At 44.3% G+C, this 26,353-nt stretch overlaps 1 protein-coding gene across 1 annotated transcript in view; it reads left to right on the top strand.

Moving 5' to 3' along the window:
- EGFR (epidermal growth factor receptor) overlaps positions 1 to 26,353 on the top strand; it is a 202,624-nt gene that overhangs the window by 91,920 nt on the left and 84,351 nt on the right. The gene's annotated exons all lie outside the window — the stretch shown is intronic.

Raw genomic sequence — 26,353 nt, 5'->3', positions numbered from 1 at the left:
TTCTGTCTTTTTAAAGTTTTTAGACATTGGGTCTAGGAGCACTCCATGCAATCCAGCAGATTTCCTGTTTTGTCAAAAGGAGGTCAGTTTTCCTCGTGGGCTTGGTGGCCAATCTGAATGGCAGGCTCATCTCCAAGAGCGCCCCAAGAATGGCCTGCCTCTTCAGTGGAGCCAGCCTCCTCTTGGACACCTGACCATGCTCGCGGAGAAAAGAAAGCACTAGAGCTCACAAAGCTTTCCACTGGAGCTGCACTGGGCCACCTGACCCAGTTTTCTCTCATTTTAATTACGTCAAGTGCTTCACAGAGACAGTAGCTCCCTCGGGTCCGTTATGAGCTCACGGTCATGAGATTGCTTCAATCACAGCTGTGTCATGTACACAGCAATTCTCTATGACCCAGCAGATGGTCTGTGTAAACAGTTGCATTAATTGCATCTTGAAAACATCGTCCTCCTCAGATCCTCCAGGCTTGGGTGAAGTCTGAGGTGGGCGGGAGGGCCCCCGAGAGAGACATGTCTGCAGGAAATGCTCTCCCTCCTGTAGCTGTTTTCTGAATTGTCTTACAGCCACCACAGCTGTTTACTGCAGAGTGATCCTGCTCACAGTTGTGGTTACACGAGGCTTTGAAGGGGGGGGTCTCAGCTTCCACCCTCTTAGAGCACCACCCAGGGGTGTCATTGTCAGCCTGCGTGCAGCCTCGAGGTCCTGTGCTCACTGGGACCCGTGAGGAGGAGCCAGCCACCCAGGCCCACCACAGATGCTCGGCTATATGTGGGGGCCGGCCATGAGCCTTACACAACACCCCCGAGGGCTGGTGGGCCCGAAAGTCCCATTTGAACACTTACAGCGACAGGGAACTCACCACCACAAGAGACAATGTGTGGGCTTTTTGTTGTTTTTTAGGGGTTGGGGGGCTTTGACAGCTATAAGAGGTGGTTTTTGTTTTAGATTTTATTTATCTATTAGAGAGAGAGCACAAGTAGGCAGAGTGGCAGGAAGAGGGAGAGGGAGAAGCAGGTTCCCTGTTGAGCAGGGAGCCCGATGCGGGGCTCGATCCCTGGACCCTGGGATCATGACCTGAGCCGAAGGCAGACACTTCACCGACTGATGAGCCACCCAGGCGCCCCGCTCTAAGAGGTTTTCAAAAAACTCGTTAACACAAGTCTCTGCGTCCCTGCCTCACCTTTCTTCTGGGCCTTCTGACGCCACGTACTAAGATTTTTTTCCTTCGTGCCGGCCCCTCAGTTGAAGGCAGCTGATTCTCCTCTTCCAGAGGCCGAGCAGCCCCCTCCCTGAAGCAGCTGACAGCCCATGTCATTTTGACAAGCTCTGTGAGCGCTGCCCAGAAAGAAGCCTGGTGCTTCCCGAGCAGCCCAGGGTGGAAGGTGTCAGCCAAGACCGTGGCCCTTCACACTCCTGCCCTCTCCCATCTACTGCTCTCTGCCCCGGTCTGATCGGGGTTTAGAGCCTACGTAGAGCACTTGTTATGTGGCCTTCTAAAAAATGAATATTGTTGCGTATCAGCCCTTCTAGCTTCTTGAGGTCACCTCAGAACCAGTTTTGTCTCCTGGCATACACACTTCTGCTTGACATTGCTTCACCGCGCTGCCTCTGACTTTATTTGCTGAATCATGATGAAAATGTTGAACCAGGCTCCGTTTCCCATTATGAACTGCAGGACCCCTCATCTGTTTAGAAATCAATCCGCTATCAACAGGCTTTGTTTATTCTGCAGGAATCCGTGAAATCCTATCAGCCACCACATCTTTCCTTGTAGGCCGACTTGCCAAGTACATTGTTATCTGTGTAGCCCGCCGGCCTCGGCTTCTGCCTGATCTGTCAGCTTGCATGCTGCCCCCAAAGTGAAACAAGCTAACCGCAGATGATCTGCATTCCTGGACTTCCTTGAGGTACCAGAAACAAATCCCTGGTCTTCAAATGCACATGCATCAGATTTTAATAACTGTGTATTTTTTCTGAGATACGGATTTCTCTTCATTTTCCTTCCCTTTTTGAAAATGGGAACATTTGCCTGCCCCCAGTTTTCCACATCACAAGATTCCCTAAGGGTGAACCATGGTGGTTCAGCTATCTTGACTCACCTTCTTCCCATCACGTTCCCAGTTCATTTATTATTTCTTACATTAAGCTTTAAAAAATCACCCAAGAACTTTTTCCATGTTCCTTTAGTATTTACCCAAAGGAGTTGAAAATGTATGTCCACACAAAACCCTGCACAAAGTTGTTTATGACAGCTTTATTCATAATCGCAAAACTTGGAAGACACCAGCATGCGCTTGAGTAGGTGAATGGATAAATAAACTGAGACACCCAAACAACGGAATACTGTTCACTAAAATGAGCTCTCGAGCCATGAAAGGTCATGGAGGAACCTTAAATGTATATTAGTAAGTGAAAGAAGCCATCTGAAAAGTCTGCATACTCTATGATTCCAACTGTATGACATTTTGGAAAAGCCAAAACTATGGTGACAGTAAAAAGATCAGTAGTTACCAAGGGTTGGGTCAGGGGATGAATAGGCAGAGCACAAAGGATTTTTAGGGCAGTAAAACTACTCTGTATGATACTACAATGGCAGGTGTATGTCATTATACATTTTCCCAAAGCCATAGAATGTACAACACCAAGAGAGGAGCCTAAGTAAACTAGGGACTTGGGTGATAAGTATGTATCAGTGTAGGTTCGTCAGCTGTAACAAATATACTACTCTGGCAGGGATGTTGATAATGGGAGAGGCTATGCATGTATGGGGCTGGGGGTATACGGGAACTCCCCTGGACCTTCCCCTCAATTTTGTTGTCACCCTTAAACTAATCTTTTTTAAGCCATAATGATAAAACCCCAGGGGCGCCTGGGTGGCTCAGTTGGTGAAGCATCTGCCTTTGGCTCAGGGTCCTGGGATCAAGCCCCTCATCGGGCTCGCTGCTCAGCGAGGAGCCTGCTTCTCCTTCTTCCTCTGCTGCTCCCACCGCTTATGCTCTCTCTCTCTGTCAAATGAATAAATAAAACCTTAAAAAAAAAAAAAGTAATAGCCCTGATGAAAATTTTCCTAAGACACACTATGTAGCTGTTGGTTGATATACTTAGCTAGAATAAGCTGTAAAATTTTGTTCAAAGCATGGAGGATGGAAAATCAATCCCTGCAGATTTTGAAGTCCTTATATTTGAAAGGGAAATTTCAGATAGTGTAATAAAAAGCCATATGCTTTGACTCTGGATTTTAAGAAACCTATGGTTTTCTCTTTCCTTTGAAGAAACTGGGAAGTTTGGGAAGATGGAGAAAAATGGAAGGAAAAGAATTCCCAAGTGGGTCACAAAGTATCTTTTTGCACTGAAGTTCTTATATTTAGTTTCAGTATTTGGTTCATCGAGATGGTGAATCGCTACAAAACATCTTAATGCTTCTTTGAGGCTTCCTGGACAAAGAGGCAGGCAAATACTTCTCACTAAGGAATTCTCTCAGCATCCAGTATCTTCAAAGACTGAATTGCTAAATAAGAATCCCAAAGACATAGCTAAGGCTTTGATTCCTTTTGAACAGTTCTATAGGAGAGGCAGAAAGGTTTATTAAGTTGATAATTGTTGCCAAGTCTGGACAAGTCCTTCAAAAGTGTCTTCTCTGAGCATTATCTGAATCATGTGCTTAATATATGGAAAAGGAAATTTTATTTTGGCGTGACTCTTCAAAATAATGTACTGATTAAAATGATGGGTTAGCTAACTGGATGGCTTCACTGCAGAAGTCTGTAATTGTGATGTATCTTAAAATATCTCTACTTTTTTTTCCCCCTAACACTGTCTAATGCAATGTAAAGGTAAAGATACCCTCATAGAATTAAACATTCACGAATGTGTAGTGTCACATTAAGAGAATGAATTGAATACTGGCATATTTCATTTGATGCTCAGTCTAGGGAGGAACATGTATATAGATAGAGCCAGGCAGGTGGAGCTCTTGGGAAGAAATGAGGTGCTAGTTGGTGGTGGTGTCCACACCTGAGCAAGGAATACGATCAAGGCAATTTAGACATCAGACTATGTTCTTCCAAACACACATCTGTAGAATTATATCCTCTAGAAAACCCCTAAATATTCTGGAAACTGTCTCTTCCTTTTTATATCTTTGCACATAATTGAACCTAAACATGATTTAGGGAATATTCACAGGTTTTGTCATTTCCGCTTACAAGAGTAAAGAATGCTATATGGGACGTTCACATCTTTTAATTCACGAGAATTAGTTTTTCTTGAATGATATGGTTTCTATAAACTATTACTTGCCTTACATTCTTCTTTTTCCATGCCAGACTGTAGAAGTGCCTGTGCTCATTAAAAAATAGCAGTGTGAGGGGCGCCAGGGTGGCTCAGTCGGCTAAGTGTCTGCCTTCGGCTTAGGTCATGATCCTGGGGTCCTGGGATCGAGTCCCGCATTGGGCTCTCTGTGCGGCGGGGAGCCTGCTTCTCCCTCTCCCTCTGCCTGCCTCTCTGCCTACTTGTGCTCTCTATCTCTCTGGCAAATAAATAAATAAAAATCTTTTAAAAAAAAAATAGCAGTGTGGATCTCTGCCTAAATCAAAACCCAGTTTAGAGGATATATCATGCGTGCACCTGTTTGGAAGCACCCGTGGACTTGCTGAGTATAAAAGAACATCTGTTGCTAATAATAATAGGAAATATTTATCGAATGCTTGCTATGTGATGGGCACTGCCCTGTGGGCTGTAGGTTCTCATTAACAACCCCATGTGGCAGAGAGCATTTGACGCAATTCAATGTGAGGAAATGGAGGCATGAAACTAAGTAAATTTCCCAAGGTCACACAGCTCACAACTCCCCAGGCTGGACTGAAGCCCTAGTGCATTCGTTCCGCAGCCCCCGCGGATGAGTGACATCTGGATAGATGGAGATTTGAAGTCCCATTGGATACTGAGACAGGCTGGGTTTAGGTCCTACCCCAGTTCTCTACAGGCTGCGTGACCTTGGTGGAGTCATTTTCCCGAACCTCATTTTTTATCATCTATAAATTAAGGTACAACTAGTGCCCATTCCGGGGTGTCATCTTAAGGATTCCAGGGATGTGCGTGGCACGGAGTAGTCCCCAGTGGTTAGCAGAGCTTTATATTCTCAGTAGAAAGAGGCCGAGTGTGCCAAGTCACACAGCCACCTGTGCTTGGCCTCGCTCTCTGGGTGATTAGCCCACTTGCCCACTTGGTCCAGCTCCCCACGCCCCAGAGTAAAGAAGGGCTGGATTCGGTAACTCAGTAACTTGGGGGAGGCCCTGACTCCTTTCATTCAAAACCCATGTTAATGACCCTGTATTTTCTTTTTCCTGTTGCTCTCCAATGAAGTAGGAAGTGGGCAGCCTGTCAGGGAAAGTGATTTAGAATCACTTATTGTTTCTCCTTTGGCTTCATTTGATCGAATGCAGATCAGCTGCTCTCAGAAAGTCACTCAGATGAAGAAAAGTTTGGGGGGGGGCGCTGTTTTGGTTAGTAATCTAGATCAGAGCAATATCATTGAGACAAATATTATTAAGAATTAACCTTTTTTGGTTGACATGGTCAACTTATACTACAATGGTTCCCCTTTACAAATTAATTGTACAGTGGATGTTTGCTTTTGATTTTAGGATTTGGCGTATAATCAGTGTCTTAAATTACCATGTGAGGTTGTGGTTGTTGCATGTTTATCTCTATTGCTTATTTTTAGCTATCTCCTCTGATGTCAAATACTCAAGGCAGGAATAATACATTCAATTATAATGTGGCTCCTTCAGAATAATTCCATGTACTTTTTTTGGTGTGGTTTATGGCTGAGAAGAATAGAGTCTCTATATGTGGGAAACTGCAGGAAGTCTGTACCTTCATTGCTTCAAGTAATTGAGATGAAACCAGTTCATTTGCTGTTACTTTCTTATCTCATTCCAAGTGGTTTTGTAAGTCCTCCTAAGTTTTAAAAATGGTTTTCTATTGCTGCAAGAGAGGGATTTACCCTATAACCTTATAAAGCAGAATGTTAGTGATATCTTCTGTGATCAAAGAGAAATTGAGTCTAGAGGAAGGGGAAATAGGGAGATGTAGGTCCAGTTTTCAGATGAATGAGTTCTGAAGACTCTAGTTAATAATATGGTTTTGTAGATTTGAAATTTGCTGAGAATAGATCTCAGGTTCTCACCACACACACATAAAAGAGTTAACGATGCCAGGTGATGGGTGTGTTAATTATCTTGATCTTGGTGATCATTCCACAATGTGTATGTATATCAAAGCATCACACTGTACACTTTAAATATATACAATTAGATTTGTCAATTATTCTTCAGGAAGGCTGGCGGGAAAAAAAAGAGAGGGGCGCGCCTGGGTGGCTCAGTTCATTGAGCGTCTGCCTTCGGCTCCCGGGGTCCTGGGATGGAGCCCCACATCGGGCTCCCTCCTCCGCGGGAAGCCTGCTTCTCCCTCTCCCACTCCCCCTGCTTGCATTCCCTCTCTCGCTGTGTCTCTGTCAAAAATAAATAAATAAAATCTTAAAAAAAAAAAGAAGAATCCTGATTGTATGCTAAAGTTCTTTTATATTAAGCATTATGCCAAATGTATAAACTCTTTTCACATAGCTGTTTTGGTAGAAAGTTCTATTTGATAGATAGGACATCATTTAAAATTAATGTTCGGTTTAAGGAACAGGTTTTTTTAAGCCGAGATATTTTTGTTCTTTCCTTTGAAAGAAGTAAGATGATGAGAGTAAGTGATAAAGTTGTAAGCTGGAATGAGAAGGGCTGACCCATGGCTTTCTGAATTCTTCCTTAAAAACAGCAAAGTTCAAGAGTTTGGTAAAGGAGGTGTGTCAGGTAGTATTGAGACTCCCCGGGAGATCCAGAGACCCAGGTCTGGGGCCAGCTGTGAGACCTGCAGCTGGACCACTTCAGGAGAAAGCCACGGCCATGGCCGTTCTAAAAAGCAAGTAGAAACCTTGTGTCAGGATGAGGAGCTCAAAGCCTAGGTAATTCCGGTAGCACAAAGCTGGATATTAAAGATACACATAAATGCTTAATCATCCACTCCCGAACACCACGGGGAATAACGTGAGCGCCAGCGTCTTACTGTTTGCCCAGGCCCCCTTGGCTCCGGAGTGAGAACTGTGTACTTCTCACCCCAGATCACAAATTCATTCTGGATCAGAATCTGCTGCTTGTGTTATTCTACCCAGGAAGCCCCTCCAGCAGGCCATACCCGTCTTCTCCTTTTGTACTTGTAGCCGTTGATCTGTTTTTCATAATGAGTTTTGCCCCACTCCTAACATGAAATGGATGTTGTTTCTTTGGGCACCAAATTGTCTAGTGGTTGTTCATCAGCCCTCTGTCATTTCCCTTCACGCACTGTCTGGAATGCGGTGTGTGTTTCTCTATCCACAGGTCTGAGACAAACTGTACCTTTGATGTAGAGACTTAAAGTAAAACTATTCCATGTGGAAGTCTAGATCTGATTAATGCAAAAGGACTTCAGACTTTCATTCTAAGACATTCTTTGCCAAACTCTGGAATTTTGTTGCATCCTATCAATGTGGATCCTTAATGCAGTAGTTTATCATTTATTCCCTTAAACCTGTATTTTATAATGTATATTTTAAGATCAGTTTTTTGGGGCTCCTCGGTGGCTTAGTCGGTTAAGCGTCTGCCTTTGGCTCAGGTCATGATCTGGGGGTCCTGGGATTGAGCCCCGCATCGGGCTCCCTGCTCAGCAGAGACCCTGCTTCTCCCCCTCCTCTGCCTGCCGCTCTGCCTACTTGTGCTCTTTCTCTGTCTCTCTGCCAAATAAATAAAATCTTTTTAAAAACTAATAAAATCAGATTTTTTTTTTAATGGTATTTGGAGATCTTAAAAACCTAGGAGTCAAGACATTACCCTATGAACCACGAATTGTTTTCAGTTCTCATAACTCAAGTATTCCTAAATTAGATTTCATGATAAACACATTCAATATATATCTGTAAGTAGAAGCATATGTGTATGCTTCCAACTCTGTGCCTTTCCAAGAGAATTACAATACAGGAAAAGTCAGTCTGTCTTGTCAGAAAAGAAAAAGAAAAAAAAACCATATTGAGAATCATAACTAAGAAGCATCTAGTTTATTAAAACAAAGGAATCCGTGAGGAGGAGGTGTTGGATGGGGTGAGGGAGGAGTGCAGGTCTCCTGCCGCTGGTCTCCCGTCCCAGCGAGGTCCTGCAGACAGAGCACACTGTAAAGCACAGGGGTGAATTCTGCTTATCCACCCTACATTTGACTTCCAGGTTCCTGAGGCTGCAGGTTTGGAGACAGAGCAATGTTGGCCTGTGAAATTGGAAGATGATTTTTGCACAAGTACCCATATATGACCTAGAGCTTGCCCATTCAGTCTGTCCCTCCCCACTCCCCTCATCTGAAGCAATCTGCTACCAAGATAGGCCCACTGGTAAGATAAATAATTTGCAAACTAAGAAAAATATTTAAAATCCATATAAATAGTTATACTGTGTTACATTATGCATAAAAATGGCCATAAACAAGGAACAAATCATAAACTCTGCTGCTGTGTAAGTGAATCATCTTGTTACTGGATCCCACCGGATCTCTTAGAAGGGTCTGTATAGCTCCCATTCAACGACTATCCTTGAAAGATGAAGTTGAAACAAAAGTTCTATTCTTTTTAAAGTTGGCAGAACTTCTGAAAGGTGATTCTTTGCTGTGTTGTGATTCATTCCCAATGTAAAATTCTCTGACCCTGAGCTCATTCTGTGTTTTATGTATTGGAGCCTAGAAAAGCCATGAGTGAGGGGAAATGGCCGTAGGTAGGCTCTTTGGTGGAGTGTGGGCCAGGAGACCCGAGGGACAGACCAGCAGTGCGGCTGACTGCAAGCTTCATGGGAGGCCACGTGTGGCTGCTTCCATCCCCACCCTGAAAACTAGCGCAGACTGACACATTGCATTACAGAACAGTCCTGGAGTTCCTCTGGGGAATTAATGGGAGGGTGGCTGGTATTCCCTAGCCAGACCCACTTCTGGAGTGACATTTTGCTTCTCTTACATTCAAAGTAACATTGTACTTATATATAGTATATATGTAAAAACCTTAAAAATTATAGAAATATATGGCACAAAGTAAAATACCCCATAAGCCCATCCCTACGCTCCTGAGAAATAACAAGTTTATAGCTTTCCCCCAAATTTTGCCTTCATAAGCAAATATGTGTGTGTATGGGTATATATGTATGGTATGTATAAATATATAAATATAATGAATTTTCAACAAAAATAGAATCATATTCATGTGCTAAACCATAAATCGGAGCTTATAACTCATGCTGATAATCGTGTTCTAAAAGTTCCTTTCTCCTTTTAATTTCGTACTACAACTTGAGCAGATTTCCATGGTGATCCATCAAGGCTCATCTCATTCTTTTAATAGCAGACATGTACTGCAATGTATGCTGATCCCCAATTTGTTCAGTCCTCTCTCGTTGGATATTTGGGTTATTTCTGTAAACAGTTACGAGGAGCATCCTGGTTCATACATTCTTACATCCTGGAGCAAGTCTCCATTGGACCACTCCTAGAACTGAAATCTCCAGTCAAGGGTGTGTAACAGTTTTAAGTGCTACACTCTAAGAAAGTAAGAAACTACAGTAAGACTGAAGAACAGCAGCCTGATTAGTGTTGAAAGGGCTGAGGGTAGTTAGTCATGACGGCTGAGATGGGGAGGGAGTTGCTGAATGGCAGCCACCCTCGAATTTTCAAAGAGTTGTCCTTCAGAAGCAGAGTAAGATTGACACTTGACCCTTAAACAGTGTGGGGGTTGGGATGCCCACCCTCCACACAGTTGAAAATCCAAGTATAACTTTTGAATCCCCCCAGACTTAACTACTAATAGCCTACTGTTGACCTTACCGACAACGTGAACAGTTAACATATATTTTGTATGTTACATGTATTATTTTTTTAAAGATCTGTTTATTTATTTGAGAGAGAAAGAGAGAGCGTGCATGCGCACGTGGTAGAGAGAGAGAATCTCAGGCAGACTCCCCATCGAGCAGGGAGCCTGATGTGGGGCTTGATCCCATGATCCATGAGATCACGACCTAAGCTGAAACCAAGAGTCGGAGGCTTAACCGACTGAGCCACCCAGGCACCCTTGTTACGTGTATTATATACTGTATTCTTATGACAAAATAAGCTAGAGAAAAGAAAATGTTATTAAGGAAATCATAAGGAAGAGAAAATACACTCATAGTAATGTACTGCAATTATCGAAAAAAATTTGCGTGTAAGTGGCCCCCTGTAATTCAAGCCGGTGTTAATCAGGGGTCATATTTCATCTGTTAGGACCCCAGGAGGCAGAATATGAGCCATGAATGGTGGGGTGGGGAGACATGGTACCAAAGTTTGACTTCATATACAACTTCCTTAGGCTTGGAATTAATTGAACTCACAAAGTACCGAGTGCCAGCCAGAGCCTGCTTTCATGGAGCTTACACTTCAGTGGGGAAAATGGAAAATGAAGAAGTAAATTTGTAAAAAAAACAAGGAATTTTTCCATTATGGTCAGTGCTCATTGAAAAAAAAAAAATAGTGTAAGATGATAGTGAGGCGAAGGGAGGAGGGGCAAGAGCATTTAATAGGATAAACAGCAGACACCCCGAATGAGGAATAGGCTGCCTTGCTAGGAGGTAGAAAGGGAATATATTAATGTGCACGGAGGATTAAATCATGGGATCTGCAAAGTCACTTAAAGTCTCTTTCCACAGAAGGTATACTGATGTCATCCAAACAAAAGGTATTTACAAGGGCTCAGATTCCCCCCAAGTATCAAGTTTTACTGTAGTTAAACCGGACGCTTACGTTCTTGTGGGGAAGATTGCGAGGGGGGATGGAAGATCTTCTAGAGGAAAGATCTTCGGACATCGGGATGTTCCCCAGGTAACCGTAACTTCAGGCTGATTTTGCCCTGGAGGTGCGGCCTCATGGCTGTCTTCACAACAACCAGGGGCCTGTCTCAGGCACAAAGCACAGTGCTTGCTGTTCACTGGCTGGAGAGACCAAGCAGAAAGCAAGACAAGGCAGGTCCTGAAGCAGTAATTCAAAATCTTCCTCTCTTTCCCATATGAGTCATTGTTAGTCAGAATATTACCTTTGCAGAGAGGCTTAATTCCTTTTAGACTTTAAAGTGATACTTCCTCTTGGCTGAGGTGTAAACTTTGGTCTCAGAGGACATATTCTGTCAATTCTTTGACCCTAGGACTGTGGGCATTTATTTGCATGACAAAGAGGCCTGTTTGGCATTTCAACAAATAAAAACAGACATATAACACCATTCTTTTTTTTTTTTTTCTTTCTTTCTTTCTTTTTTTTTTTTAAGTACCAAAATAGTTCTCCTGTGAACTTTAGAGGAAAGTGGAAACCCCGGGGCCTACTCTGGGGTTGGTTGTACATGACCTCTAAGAAGTTTCCTCTCCGTACTGAACAAGGTTATCTGGATAAACAAATGTGAAGGTACATTAGGGGGCTTAAAAGGATAGAAAAATGTAGGCTACAATAATATGAACTATGTTGTTAAGAGGTATAATACCATCATTATAAGATTCTGTTGGGGAAGGAGGTAGGGGAGAAGATTGACATGAATGTTGTGAGAAATGCCAGAGAGCGAGGACAGAGAAGTTTTAAACTTTCCTAGGAATGTAGCCAAAGTGAGAGATAGGGGGTCTAGAGATAGATGTCTCTGTGAATTGATCACCACGAATCCCAGCAGGTAACGAAACCCAAGTGTGTGTCTGGGTCACTGCAGCGAAGCCTGCCCAACCTTCGGGGACAGTCCCTCGGCATGGTACAGGCCCCCCCCCCCACCTTGCCCTGCACCCCCAGGAAAGACAGGCAGAGAGGGTGGGTACAACCCAAGGTTTCCATTGGCACCAACCTCAATGATTTACAGGGCTTTGTGTTACATCTTAAATGTCTTCAGATTATGAAATTATTTATAGCTCGATGAACATGTATCTATAACCAAGAAATTCATCAGAGACTCTATCTGCGTGAACAGAATCAAGGACCCAGGCAAGCTCTCTCTCTCGTAATTACTGGGCTTCCACGCTGCTTCCTGTTCATATCCGGAAGTTGAATTTCAAATATTGCTTTTCAGACTTTATTTGGGACCGATTTTAGCTCCGCTTTCCTTTCTCCTGCCTCTGCTGGCCATCAGCCACCAGACTGCACAATGACCAGCTGGCCCCTGGCAGATCTTGGGCCCAGGTGTGAAGTAGCTGGAGAAGCATTTCAAAGCCAAGAAGGGAGTGATTTCATTTTCCTTTGACACTATGCAGAAATGAAGGGGATTCAAGTGCCTTCAGAAAAGCTTCCTTCCAGTGAGTGGAGTTTTGGGGGGTTTCCAGACATGCACTGCTTTTATTCTTGGAAGCATCATTGTTACTTTTCCCCCCCTTCCATTTATATCCCAGGAACTGATTCAGAAACCATAGAAATTGGATTTGGAATCGCTGAATGCTAACAGACAGCTGACTGCTCTCTTCCCAAGAAATCCTGCCAGCCGGGTGAGGGTATCAATGGTGCGGGCCTCCTGGGCTGCCCTGCTTGGGCCTCTAACTCCACCGACTCGCATCTTACAGCGAAGTGCGCTAGAACTCAAGTGTTTGGCTTCATTCTTTAGACAGTTTGTGGTTTGGGGCTCAATCAACCAGGGTATGATTTGCAATCCACAGTAACCGGTTTCGGAGCAGCTACCCAAGCAGGCAGGTTGCATCTTGCTTGCTTGCTGCAGGTTTTTATGTATGTGTGTGTGGGGGGGGGGAGGGGTTTTATTTTATTTTTTATTTTTTTTATTTTTTTATTTTATTTTTTATTTTTTTTTTTTTAAAGATTTTATTTATTTATTTGACAGAGAGAGACACAGTGAGAGAGGAACACAAGCAGGGGGAGTGGAGGGGGGAGAGGCAGGCTTCCCGCCGAGCGGGGAGCCCGATACGGGGCTTGATTCCAGAACGCTGGGATCATGACCTGAGCCAAAGGCAGGCGCTTAACGACTGAGCCACCCAGGCGCCCCTGTTTTGTTTTTTTTAACCCTCACACCTTTTTTTTTTTTTTAATTAGACTTGGCTTTCAGTTTCCTGAGCCTTTCAGTGACCACTGAATCGGACAGGATCCGAACAGGACCTGTCCGCCTTCCTGAATAAAGGGCAGCGACGAATGTATTTGTAGGTTTAAATTTGCCCCACAGGTGGTCTAAAAATCCCTAAAATATTGTTACTATCCAGATCGGATAAAATCCTTTGGAAATGAATGCCTTGCGTTGTGTCAGTGAGCTGGGCTTTACCTCAGGAGTGACTGAGATTCAGGTAAATCAGTTAAATTAAGATAAGATCCAAATAGATGAGCGTGAACCTGAGAAGCATTTCGGAGCCCTTTATGGTAGAGAGCTCTCCCATAAAAGACCTGGTCTCTCATGTTAGCAGCCCACCAGGCACGTACCAGATAAATAGCACCTTGAGGAGGGCTTGGGACGGTGCCAATGAAAGGAAACAGTTTAAAACAGGAAGGAGGTGAATGGGATGCCCCTGATTCTGTGTTCCTCGGTGCCAGGCACTGTGCGAAATGCTTTGTCTACATTATCTCACCTCACTTGAGACCAGCCCAGGGCTGAGGTTAGGGTGGGGATACGGGAGCTGGGAGAGGTTGAGGGATGGGCTTGAGATCTCATGCTAATCATTCCCGACAGCTAGAACTCTAACTAGAACCAGGTGACTGGTGCCAACCCCCGGGCTCTCCAGCTGATCCGCGCCCGACGTTCAGAGGCTGTAGGGCAGCAAAGACCATTCTGCCTGATGCCCAGAAGCTGCCTTTTATGGACTCTCTCTCAGGTTGGAAAAAAGCCAGCACAAGAGGAACAAGAATTTAGTCTGTGCCCTACAGCTGACTCCCCAGTCTTCTAAGAAAAAAACCTTCCCAGAGTGGTAACTTCCCTTCCTCTGCACCTTATGGCTATTCATGTCGGTGTCCACAGGATTGTAAGGGTGGTGCAGTCATGACGTTTTGACGGCTCCTTCTCAGTGTTCTTCCTTCGTCCCGGCATTTCTGTGCTCTGAGCGCAGCAAAGACATCAGTGCCCCGTGTGGCGGGGGACGGAATCTCGGGCCAACCGTGGGAGCACAACAGCCAGGCGACTGAGGCAGCTGGTAGGAGGGGTCTATCCTCAAACCCGTAATTTGGGGTCAAAACAGACAGATGATTAGCTGGGGGTTGTCACTTTCAATCAAGGGCTTTAGCATCGTCTAGACATGGCCTCAGATCCTGGGGGCTCCCTGGCAGGCTCCATGGCAGACTGGGGGGAGGGAGCAGGGAGGAAGGGCTACAGCAGGTCTCCATCAGAAAGCCAAGCTGCCCCGTTTGTGTATCAGTAGCCTCACCTGAAAAGGGAGAGGGTTTTCCTAAGTGCTTCTCAGGCTTGCTATTAGAATTGAGAAAAAAAGGGCGCCTGGGTGGCTCAGTTGGTTAAGCGACTGCCTTCGGCTCAGGTCATGATCCTGGAGTCCCGGGATCGAGTCCCGCATCGGGCTCCCTGCTCAGCGGGGAGTCTGCTTCTCCCTCTGATCCTCCCCCTCTCATGCTCTCTGTCTCCCATTCTCTCTCTCAGATAAATAAATAAAATCTTAAAAAAAAAAAAGAAGCAAGGGGTGTGAAGACTATTTAAAATATGATACCTTTACGATCCTTGGAGAAGCTCTGAAATTGCTGTCCACGGGGGCTTTTGAACCTGGCCAAGGTCCCACGGGCACTTAGTGGAAGATGCAGCATTGGTGTTGTCTCTTGACCTTCACCTTTCACTCCTTACCTGGGGCATGCTGCTCATCATACCCCAGAGCCTTCCAGTCACACCGCAGCCGCAGAAGTACGCGGATTCCAGCCTTGGTCTCCCACGATGGGACGGAGAGCTTGAGATGGTCATCAAAGGGAGATAAAATTATGCTGGAAAGAATCTGGAATCCATGTAATTTTCCATCCAAACCAGGACACTTTGAAGAGTGAAAAGTGAGAAACTGACCAGACCCGGGAAGCACAAGCATGAAGAAGACTGGACAGGTGGAACAGTGCTTCCTGGGTACCGCAGAAAGTGTTTCAGAAGTCAAGTAGGAGGGGCGCCTGGGTGGCTCAGTCGGTGAAGCGTCTGCCTTTGGCTCAGGTCATGATCTCGGTGTCCCAGGATCGAGCCCCGTGTCATCTCCCTGATGATGGGGGTCTGCTTCTCCCTCTGCCTGTCACTCCCCCTGCTTGTGCTCTCTCTCTCTCTCTCAAACAAATAAAATCTTAAAAAAAACAAAAAAAGAGTCAACTTGGAAAGAGGTTTCATAACTCAACCTCCAGTTAAATAGAAAGTTCACCGAATTAGAACAACTCATTACATACACATTCTGACTAATAGTGAGACAATGCTGATCACCACTGCTAACTCCATTTCATGGATGACTGAATGAGATAGTGTACGTGCTTAGTGTATAGTGAGCATTCAGGAAACATGTTAATCCCGTAAAAATATTTCCTAGTCAAATCACTAGCGCCCAGGCAGTTTCCTTATTTTCCAAGTGAAATATACAGTTGAAAACACCTGATAGTTCTCACTTTCCCCATGTGTTTACAGGATAGTGATTTTAGTTGCATGTTACCCCTGAAACAGTAGGGAAAGTCTTTGGTGTATATAAGCATTATGTTTTTGTCCTGTAGATAAGTAAATTACCTTCTCCCCACATTCCCAATATTTTTTTTGATGGACCTCCTCCAGTAAGAATCAGTAAGTGCAGGGGGGTGCGCCTGGGTGGCTCAGTCGGTTAAGCGTCTGCCTTTGGCTCAGGTCATGATCCTAGAGTCCCAGGATCCAGTCTCTCATTAGGCTCCCTGTTCAGTGGGGAGTCTGCTTTTCCCTCTGACCCTACCCCCTCTCATGCACTCTCTCTCTCATTCTCTCTCTCTCAAATAAATAAAATCTTAAAAAAAAATCAATAAGGGGAAATTCATTGAAAGCTTCGATGACACTCACTATTAACCCAAAAACATAGCTCAGAAATCCAACTTTTGTTCAACATTCTTGCCCTGGACGTTCACAGAGCTTCCATTCTAAAGAAATATCCCTGAATATGTAGTTTTGACAAAGACCCCAAGGTGATTTGCTAAGAAGCAGGGAGGGCTGTTTGGGCTCTGTGATTTTTGGATGTAAGTTCGAGTCCTGTCCAAATGTCCACAGACCTCCAGAAAGCAAGAACGCACACTTCCCTGCAGTGGCCCTGGGACTACCTAGGGAGCTGTGAACAGATCCCAGACCCCACCCTAACATTCTGGTTTCCTTGGTCTGAGCACTGCTTGGAAAGCTCCCAGGGACGCTACTGTGGATCCAGGGCAGGAGACTCTGCTCCAGAAGTATGCTACTAATATCTTCTATTCTTTGTCTCTGCACTTACTACCTTCTCTTTGATTTAAAAAGTTAAGACATGGCCATTCAGGATTATTAGAAAAATAAAGAAAAGCATGATGTAGTAAATAGTAACCACACATATGTTGTTATCCAGAGACACCATTACTAACATGTGAGTGTGTATCATGATTTTTACTCATTGACAAGTATATGCTGAGACTTTTCTACACCATTTAATATTTTTAAGAGATATATAATTGTTGGAGGACTCAACTTTATATCTATGTGCAATAATTTATTTAATAGTTCCTTAATATTGGACATTTAGCGATTTTTAAAAAAGGCTATTTTGAGACATCTAAATTTTTACTTTTTTTTTTTTTAACAAGAAACCATTGGCTTTGATGGAATTGGAGAATTCATTCTCTTCTATAGTATGCATGTCCAATAGACTGGAAGTATTAAAATACGTGTTTGTGGGGGTTTTTTTTCTGGAATTACCAAAAAATGAAATACAGTGTTACAACCTATATAAATATCTGCTTTTGAGAGAAGGAGGTTGCATAGAAATAATGAAACATCACAATCTTTTATTTATAATTCTTTACTTTCACATGAAAAGTTAAGATGGTTTAAAAAAAAAAATGCCTTAAGCTAAAATATCAGCGAGACTCTACTTAGACGAAAGTACAACAGAAGTGTGTTAGACACTTTACAGGCATGATCTCTTTGAACCCCATGCTAGGTTTGCAAAAAAGGATTTTATCTGCCGGGATTACTGCTGAGACATCGTGCATATGGCCGGCATAAAGCACGTACTCCGTCAGTGGTTGCTATTTAATGAATTCTGTTTGACAAATACGCGTTGTCCTGTACCACATTTAAGAAGTTATATCTGTCAGGGCGCCTGGGTGGCTCAATCAGTTAAGGGACTGACTCTTGATTTCAGCTCAGGTCATGATCTCAGGGTCGTAGGATCGAGCCCCACGTTGGGTTCTACACTCAGTGTGGAGTCTGCTTTAGATTCTCTCCCTCTCCCTTTGCCCTTCACCTCTGCTCATGCTCTCTCTCTCTCTCTCTAAATAAATAAGGGGCGCCTGGGTGGCTCAGTCGGTTAAGCATCTGCCTTCGGCTCAGGTCATAATCCCAGGGTCCTGGGATCGAGCCCCACGTCGGGCTCCCTGCTCGGTGGCGAGTCTGCTTCTCCCTCTCCCCCACCCCCTTCTCATGTTCTCTCAAATAAATTTTTTTTAAATAATAAATTTTAAAAATCTCTAAATAAAAGGTTCTATTTATCATTACCTAAGATTTTAGCTATTCTATTTTCCAATAAACCCTCTTTGGCCATCTATGTGTAGACAGACAAGCCAAGCTGGAGGGCGGGGACCTGTAGTATGCTCTCAGAAACGCCAGGAGCTCATCCTGTCCATGGCCCTCCTGCCGGGGAGGACGGCACCTGAATTTCCAGAGAGAGACAGCAATGTGAGAGAGACACTGGGAAAGACAGCCCGTTCTGGCTCGGGTGGATGGGCCTGGGTCCATTCGGGCTGGCAAGAAACCCAATTAGAACACTGACCTCAGCAATATCTGTACATCCGGAGCTCCTTAGACCACTTCTCAAAGCTGATGAACACTTAAATTGCCCAGGATTTTGTTACAATGCAGATTCAGAGACTCTCGGGGAACCTGAGATTCTGCATTTCTAACAAGCTCCAGCTGAAGCTCATTAGGGGAGGAGTTAGGGAGATGATAGAGCCTTATCTCTTATCAGTCATGAGATTGATTCTATAATCAATCAGGGAATGGGAGAGTGACTCACAGACCTCCAATCTCCAGGGTTTCCTGGAAGCCTTCTCCAAGGTGGAGACTGTTGGGAATCCATCAGCACCTTGGTATGGGGTTGCTGGAACAGCAGGGATGCAGCCCACCACAGGCTTCCCTGTCACCCACGTTTCCTGCAGAAGATCAGGTTGCTGCTATGGAGCTTTGAACAAATACTGACCTGGTAATTTCTGTACAACAGTCCTGTCATTTACGTGGAGAACTTCCTGTGTGCCCATCCCTCTGTTGTCTGAATCCATGACAACATGCCAGCGTCTTTGCTGGGTAGCTGGACAGGTTGGCCCCTGATTGCAGAGCTCGAATGGAGAATGACATCAGTAAATTTTATAACCTCGGAGCAATCATGTATTGTTATAATTTTACATTTTAAGAGACAACAGGTTATGGGGGCGCCTCGGTCGCTCAGTTGGTGAAGTGTCTGCCTTCGGCTCGGGTTGTGATCCCGAGGTCCTGGGATCAAGCCTTGCGTCGGGCTCCCTGCTCAGCGGGGTATCTGCTTCTTCGTCTCCCGCAGCTCCCACTTGTGTGCTTGCTCTCGCGCTCTCTCACTCTCACGTAAATCTTTCAAAAACAAGAAGACAACAGGTTATGTATAGGAAGATGTGTGTTTGCGTGCACACACACACACTTCCCAAGTAACATGGATAAGCATCAGAAGTTGGAAACAGAAATATTCCTAAGTGAAGATTCAGTGTTTTTTATTAGCTTACTCGGTTAGGAATAGGGGGCAAAACACGTGGGTTCGTAGTTACTGTTATAACCTTATTTGTTTGACACCTGAAAATAGATCTTAATTATGCTAGAAAAAAAAGATTACCATAGGAAAAGGAAGACTTGGCAACACAGTTGATCCCCTGATCCCAGGCTCTGGAAGAACTCAGGCCTTTCATTCAGTCTGCTTGTCCTCTAAGGCAGGCGATTGAGATTTCGGAGCTTATGCTGTACTCAGGACTCCACCCCCACCCCCCACCCGCCTGCCGGGAAGCCCTCCAGAAGGAGTCCAATTGTACCAAGCATTTCATCTTTTGCAGGTAACTTAGTGAGGGGCTGTGAGGGCCCTGAGCCAGATCACATCATTCTGGCCTCCCCCTTCCTCCTGTCGAGCCCCATGCACAACTCCATTCTGAAAGCCTGAATTCCTGACACGGGATTCTGTTCCACCAGACAGCTTTTCTCATGGGGAGCAGCTTTCCTAGAATTTTGTCAAGTAAATTTTCAACTTAAGTATAACATAAAGTCAGGCAAGTCCACAGATCAAAAGTGTGCAGTTGGACAAATTTCACAAACCAAACCTCCCTTTGTAACCAGCATCCAGATTCGGTCTTCGTGTCTCCATCTGGGATACAGAAGTCACTATACTATTGCCAACTCTATAGATTAGCTTTGACTACTCTTGAATTTTGTGTAAGTGGAATCATCCAATATGTATCCTCATGTGTCTGACTTCTTTCACTCAACCTTGTGTGTTCAGATCTGTCCATGATGTTTTTTTTTTAATTTAATTTTATTATGTTAGTCACCATACAGTACCTCATTAGTTTTTGTTGTATTGTTCCATGATTCACTGCATATAACACCCAGTGCTCCATTCAATACGTGCCCTCCTCAATACCCATCACCAGGCTAACCCATCCCCCCACCCCCCTCCCCTCTAAAACCCTCAGTTTGTTTCTCGGAGTCCGTAGTCTCTCATGGTTCATCTCTCCCTCTGATATCCCCCCCTTCATTTTTCCCTTCCTTCTCCTTATGTCCTCCATGCTATTCCTTATAGTCCACAAATAAGTGAAACCATAAGATAATTGACTTTCTCTGCTTGACTTATTTCACTTAGCATAATCTCCTCCCGTCCCATCCATGTTGATGTAAAAGTTGGGTATTCATCCTTTCTGATGGCTGAGTAATATTCCATTGTATATATGGACCACATCTTCTTTATCCATTCGCTGTTGAAGGGCATGACCATGATGTTGTATGTAACTGTTTCGCTCATTCTTAGCTGTACAGCTCATTGTAAGGGAAGACCACAAAATGTTTATCCATTCTACCATAGATGGATGTTTGGGGTGTCTCTCTTCTTTTGCAGTTATGAGACTGTGATATCATCACACGTGTCTCTTGGTGTGCTTTTGTATGCCACAGTTGGGTACCTACTGTGAAATGCTGAGTCCTAGGGTATGAGTTTGCTCAGCTTTAGTAGATATTGCCAAAAAGTTTTCCAAACTCTATTCCACCTGCAGTGGAGTCTCAGTGGCTCTGGACCTTCCCCAAGACTTGTATTGTCTGACTTTTTCATTTTAGCTGTTCTGGTGAGTGGGCTCCCTGGAAATCTAATGATGAAAATTAATATTAATCAGCCTTCTTAAAAATTAATTAATTTTCTTAAATTCATAAATATAGTCTTTCAAACCTAGGAGGCAGCATGGATCCTTGAACAGTGTATGAGTGTGTATGGAGTCAGGCAGAAATGGGCTTGAATGTTGCTTCTGCCTTTTGTCAACTGAGTGTCTCTAAGCCTTGGTTTCTTGTTTGGTAAAATTAGAATAAAGGACAAGATTGAGTGAAGATTAAATGACATAATGTCTAAAGTCAGCAAAGCCCTAAGGCAGGCTAGAGTCAGTAATGGTTTGTTGTTTATACCCCCCTCCCAACAGATTTTCTTTTTTTTTTTTTTAAGATTTTATTTATTTATTTGTCAGAGAGAGAGCGCACAAGCAGGGAAGAAGCAGAGAGAGAGGGAGAAGCAGGTTCCCCGCTGAGCAGGGAGCCCGACGCGGGCTCGATCCCAGGACCCTGGGATCATGACCTGAGCCGAAGGCAGATGCTTAACCGACGGAGCCACCCGGGGGCCCCCATGGATCTGTTTTCAAATGATAATGAAGAGGAAAATTACTTCTGACATAGGCAGTTAGTGTGATTAATCAGTTGCTCACAATAAACCCTAAAAGATTGCTGTATACACCTCCCATACCAATAACTTGATCATTTAGCAAGTCAAATTCAAAGGGAAATGATTTGCTGTTTTGATTCAAATGGTTTATGGAGTGGGATAGGTAGGATATGGTTAAAGGTTTTCTGGCTACCTTCTTAGATCAGTAAATGGCTATTGAGTGAATGGGAGTGATTTGAGCTCTCAGAGTATCCAAAGAAAGATGTACAAACTAGAAGAGAGGAGCATTTCCTCTGGGAAAACCCATACTTTCTAACTCCCACATTTGGGAAGCATGTTACAGTTAAGCTGCAAAAAACAAACAAGGCAACTCGTCAAAACGGAAGAACTTTTGGGCATAGCTCCTGCAGTGGCTGGGGGCGGGGGATTGGGGGGGAGGAAGGGGGACATTCGATCCTAGGAAACCTAGGGCAGGCCTGGAGAAAAGGCTCTGAAGGAGCGGCGAAAGCCCTCCAGGAGCGGGGGCCCTGCCCTAACTGAAAGAACTCCATAGAATAACCCAGAGGAGCCCCAGCAGGCATCTCGCTGCAAGCCGTTTGCAGACTGGTTTCTCAGACTCATCCATAAGCATTTTGCAGAATGCCGTCAACAGAGTGTGAAGGAAACTCTTGTCTCTGAAGGTTCACGTTTGTGTGTATTTGTGCTTGTGAGTGATACAGCGGCTGCAGAAAACCACTGATAAAGTATATTTCAGGTCTTGGAAATTTCAAAAGATTGGATTTTGCAGACAGGAAAACTGAGCAGGTATTAGAGTTAGGACCTCCATGCTAGTGCCGGGGAGTCTGAGGTTAGGGTCTGTGCAGACCTAGGACCTGGAGAAAGGACAAGAACAACAGGACCTAAATATGGACGGGCACCACCCAGACTCAACATCTGTAAATCCCTGTTAGAACTGCATTCTAATTGTACCCTTACGGAACCCTCTTACACTGTTGGTGGGAATGCAGACGGGTGCAGCCTCTCTGGAAAACAGTTTGGAGGTTCCTCAAAAAGTTAAAAATAGAGCTACCCTATGATCCAGCAATTGCACTCCTGGGTATTTACCCCAAAGAATATAAAAACACTCATTCAAAGGAATACGTGCACTGTTATGTTTTATAGCAGCATTATCAACAATAGCCAATTATGGAAATGTCCATCGACTGATGAATGGATAAAGAAGATGTGATATATATAGAGAGAGAATGGCATATTACTCAGATGTCAAAAAGAATGATATCTCGCTATTTGCAACAATGTGGATGGGGCTAGAGAGTAGTATGCTAAGCAATGTTAAGTCACTCAGAGACAGATACCATATGATTTCACACATGTGTGGAATTTAAGAAATAAAACAGATGAACAGAGGGGGAAAAAGAAAGAGAGGTAAACCAGAAAACAGACTGTGAACTGTAGAGAACAAACTGAGGGTTACTGGAGGGGAGGTGGGTGGGGGATGGGTGAAATAGGTAACGGGGATTAAGGAGGGCACTTGTGATGAGCAGTGGGTGTTGTATGGAAGTGTTGAATCACTAAATTCTACACCTGAAACCAATATTAAACTGTATGTTAACTAACTTGAATTTAAATAAAAACTTGAAAAAAAATAATTGTACCCTTACATTATCGGTAGCTTTAAAAGTCACACGAGTTGAATTTTTGTTAATGAATCTTTCATTTGTTTTCATAACATGCCTAGCAGGAAGTGGGGCACCTAGGTGGCTCAGTCAGTTAAGCCTCTGACTTGATTTTGGCTCAGCTCATGATCTCAGGGTGGTGAGATCGAGTCCCGCGTCAGGCTCAGTACGGAGTCTGCTTCTCCCCCTGCTCTCTCTCTCTCTCTCAAATAAATGAATAAAATCTTTTTGAAAAAATGCTTAGGTGGAAGTAAGTTATCCCTTCAGGTTTCAAGCAGAAATGCTAGAGTGTGGGGCCAGTAAGTAACTGAGGAGGCCGTCCAAACCCAGGGTGGGAAATATATGGAAATAACAGGGGCTCCCAACCACACCAACGTGCCCACTCCCTGTTGCTTGGAAGGCTCATCACCTTTGGATTAGTCATCCAGCAAATGTGTATCAGTCATCAACCTCCCTCCGTGTGTCAGTGACCAGCAGGCATGGACTGCAGCGAGTCCAGTAAACCCCGGGCCTGCACTCCAGAAATCTCACATCCAGTGGACACACAGATAAGTAAATCAGCCATCCACAGTCATAGCCTGAGTCATGGGCACTGCAACCAGGCTGGGAGTCTGGCTGGTCCCTCTGGAAGGCTCCCAGGGAGGATTGAATATTGAAATGACAGATTAGAAGGCCCCTTACGTGTTTTCCCAGTACCAAAACTGTCAGGAAAATTGGTCAAGTCATTTCACTTAAAAAACTCAAACTCGAGTTTTTTAAATAAAGCTAGAGTTTAACTTTAAAAATATATTGCAAAGATATTTTTATTTTTAACAAATCCTACCTTTCCTCCAAAGTCAAGGAGAAGAGAATAGGGGTCCATCAGGGGATCAAGGAAGCCTGAAACGACTGTCCCCCACCCCCACTGCTCATTTTACAATTCCAGTGTTAACTGTGATACACTGAATGTCCACACACAGTGTGTATCATGGTCTACACATCTCTTTCCCATGAGATCTAACAGAGTGACATTACACACTCCGAAGGGGAAGTCAGACCCTCCTGTTCTTTGACACAACAGGATCTGACGTAAGTGCCTGATACCAACACAGCCTTTCGAGTGTTTAAAAAATATACGGTGGCGGGCGCCTGGGTGGCTCAGTTGGTTAAGCGACTGCCTTCGGCTCAGATCATGATCCTGGAGTCCCTGGATCGAGTCCCACATCGGGCTCCCTGCTCGGCAGGGAGTCTGCTTCTTCCTCTGACCCTCCTCCCTCTCATGCTCTCTCTCATTCTCTCTCTCTCAAATAAATAAATAAAATCTTTAAAAAAAAATAAAATAAAATAAATAAATAAATAAATAAAAAATATACGGTGGCGATAGTTAATAATACTGTACCATATACTGGAAATTTGCCAGAAGAGTAGATCTTAAGTGTTCTTACCCCCACTCCTCCCCACAAAAAGCTAACTGGGAGGTGATGGACGTGTTCATTAGCTTGATTGTGGTAATCATTTGCATCGCCTACATATATTCAATCATCACATTGTGAACCCCAAATATATACTTTTTTTTTTAAGATTTTTTTTTATTCATGAGAGACAGAGCGAGAGAGAAAGGCAGAGGGAGAAGCAGGCTCCCAAGGAGCAGGGAGCCCGATGCGGGACTCGATCCCAGGACCCCGGGATCAAGACCTGAGCCAAAAGCAGAGACACTTAACCGACTGAGCCACCCAAGTGCCCCTAAATATAGACACTTTTTACTTGCCAATTTTTCCTCAGTAAAGCTGGGGGAAATATATGGAAATAACAGGGGCTCTGAAGTTGTACTTCTCCAGCAGATGTTTCATGCTTGGAAACTAGAACTTCATGATATTATCCCAGCAGATGTTGTGAGTAGAGAATACCACGGTGCATTTTCTCCTCCTATCCAATGTCAGAATTTCTTCCTAATATAATCTCTGTTCTGGCCACTCCACTGAAACTCACCTGAGAAAGGTTCAAAGAATTTGCCACTGCAATCACTCTGGAGCTAAATCTAGCACATGCCTCTCCCTCTTTATCTGCGAGATCTTTCGCAGGATATGACAACATGGTGTCTGCTTTTGTCTTCTGCCTTGGGGCCCTCTCCCTGTCCTGGTTCTCCTGTCTCCTTGAGGTCTCTCCTTGTTCGTGTCTTTGGCAGGCCCTCCTGTCGGAAGGACACTATTGCAATCGGTGAGGGGCTATAAGCCTATAAGGCTCTAGCTATCATCTCCCTAACTCCTCCCCTAATGAGCTTCAGCTGGAGCTTGTTAGAAATGCAGAATCTCAGGTTCCCCGGGAGTCTCTGAATCTGCATTGTAACAACATCCTGGGCAATTTAAGTGTTCATCAGGCTTTGAGAAGTGGTCTAAGGAGCTCCGGATGTACAGATATTGCTGAGGTCAGTGTTCTAATTGGGTTTCTTGCCAGCCCGAATGGACCCAGGCCCAACCACCCGAGTCAGAACGGGCTGTCTTTCCCAGTGTCTCTCTCACATTGCTGTCTCTCTCTGGGAGTTCAGGTGCCGTCCTCCCCGGCAGGAGGGCCATGGACAGGATGAGCTCCTGGCGTTTCTGAGAGCACACTACAGGTCCCCGCCCTCCAGCTTGGCTTGTCTGTCTACACATAGATGGCCAAAGAAGGCTTATTTGTGATTCGTGTCTACTTCCTGGTATTCGGTATGAAAAACTCAGCTCACTATGTGGATGTTGAGCAACGGGATTAATGGCAAAAGGAACTACTTTCTTGGTTTGACACATAATCGTTTCCATTATTTCATTCGAAAATTATTCACTTTCGTAGGAAAAAGAATGTCTGACAACGATGAGGACATATTTATGTGGAAATGACCCATCTGAAAAGGCGGATACTCATTTTCCCTTTTAATCGGCTAGCGAATGGTGGTGTGAGAAATATTTACCTGCAGTATTTGGTGTCTGTCTTCCTTCCTAGACTATCCTGTCCATGAGGACAAAGACCATTTGTAACTCCAGCAACAAGCCCAGGACCTGGCACATATTCAGGGCCCAATAAACATTTGACAAATTATGCAGGAGCCCATTCGTTCTCCTTAGAACATTGTTGACACATCTTCAAACACTCACTTGGAGTGGAGGCTCTTCATCGGGCTGTGTATTATTATTATTTTATTTTCCACTGGTTACAGTGCCTTCAGACTTAAAAGGCATTATTAATATTGCTTGAGAGAAGAAATGTTGATGGAAACGAGTCAAATGGCATTATGGTTAGAAACTTGCCAGGTGTCATTTTTGGGAGATTAGATAACTGTGTTTTCTGGTAGAGTGAATTGCCTGTTTGTTGCAAGTTAAGACTTTGCTGGACTGGTTTACAGGGCCAGGGGGAAAGAGATAAGTGAATCTTCTAGTGAGAGGTCATCTGTTTTGAAAGCGGGGAAGATTGCATGAACCAGGTCCAAGTGTTACGACACAGGGAAATGTCTCAGACTGCAGGGTAATGAAGCCCCCGAT

The sequence above is a fragment of the Mirounga angustirostris genome, unplaced genomic scaffold (genome assembly GCF_029215605.1).
Source record: "Mirounga angustirostris isolate CCGP_5_RB_7025 unplaced genomic scaffold, mMirAng1.0.hap1 SCAF_12, whole genome shotgun sequence".
NCBI classification, from domain to species: domain Eukaryota; kingdom Metazoa; phylum Chordata; class Mammalia; order Carnivora; family Phocidae; genus Mirounga; species Mirounga angustirostris.
The sequence above is the reverse complement of the archived record's forward strand: the minus strand, read 5'-3'. Positions and strand labels throughout refer to the sequence as shown.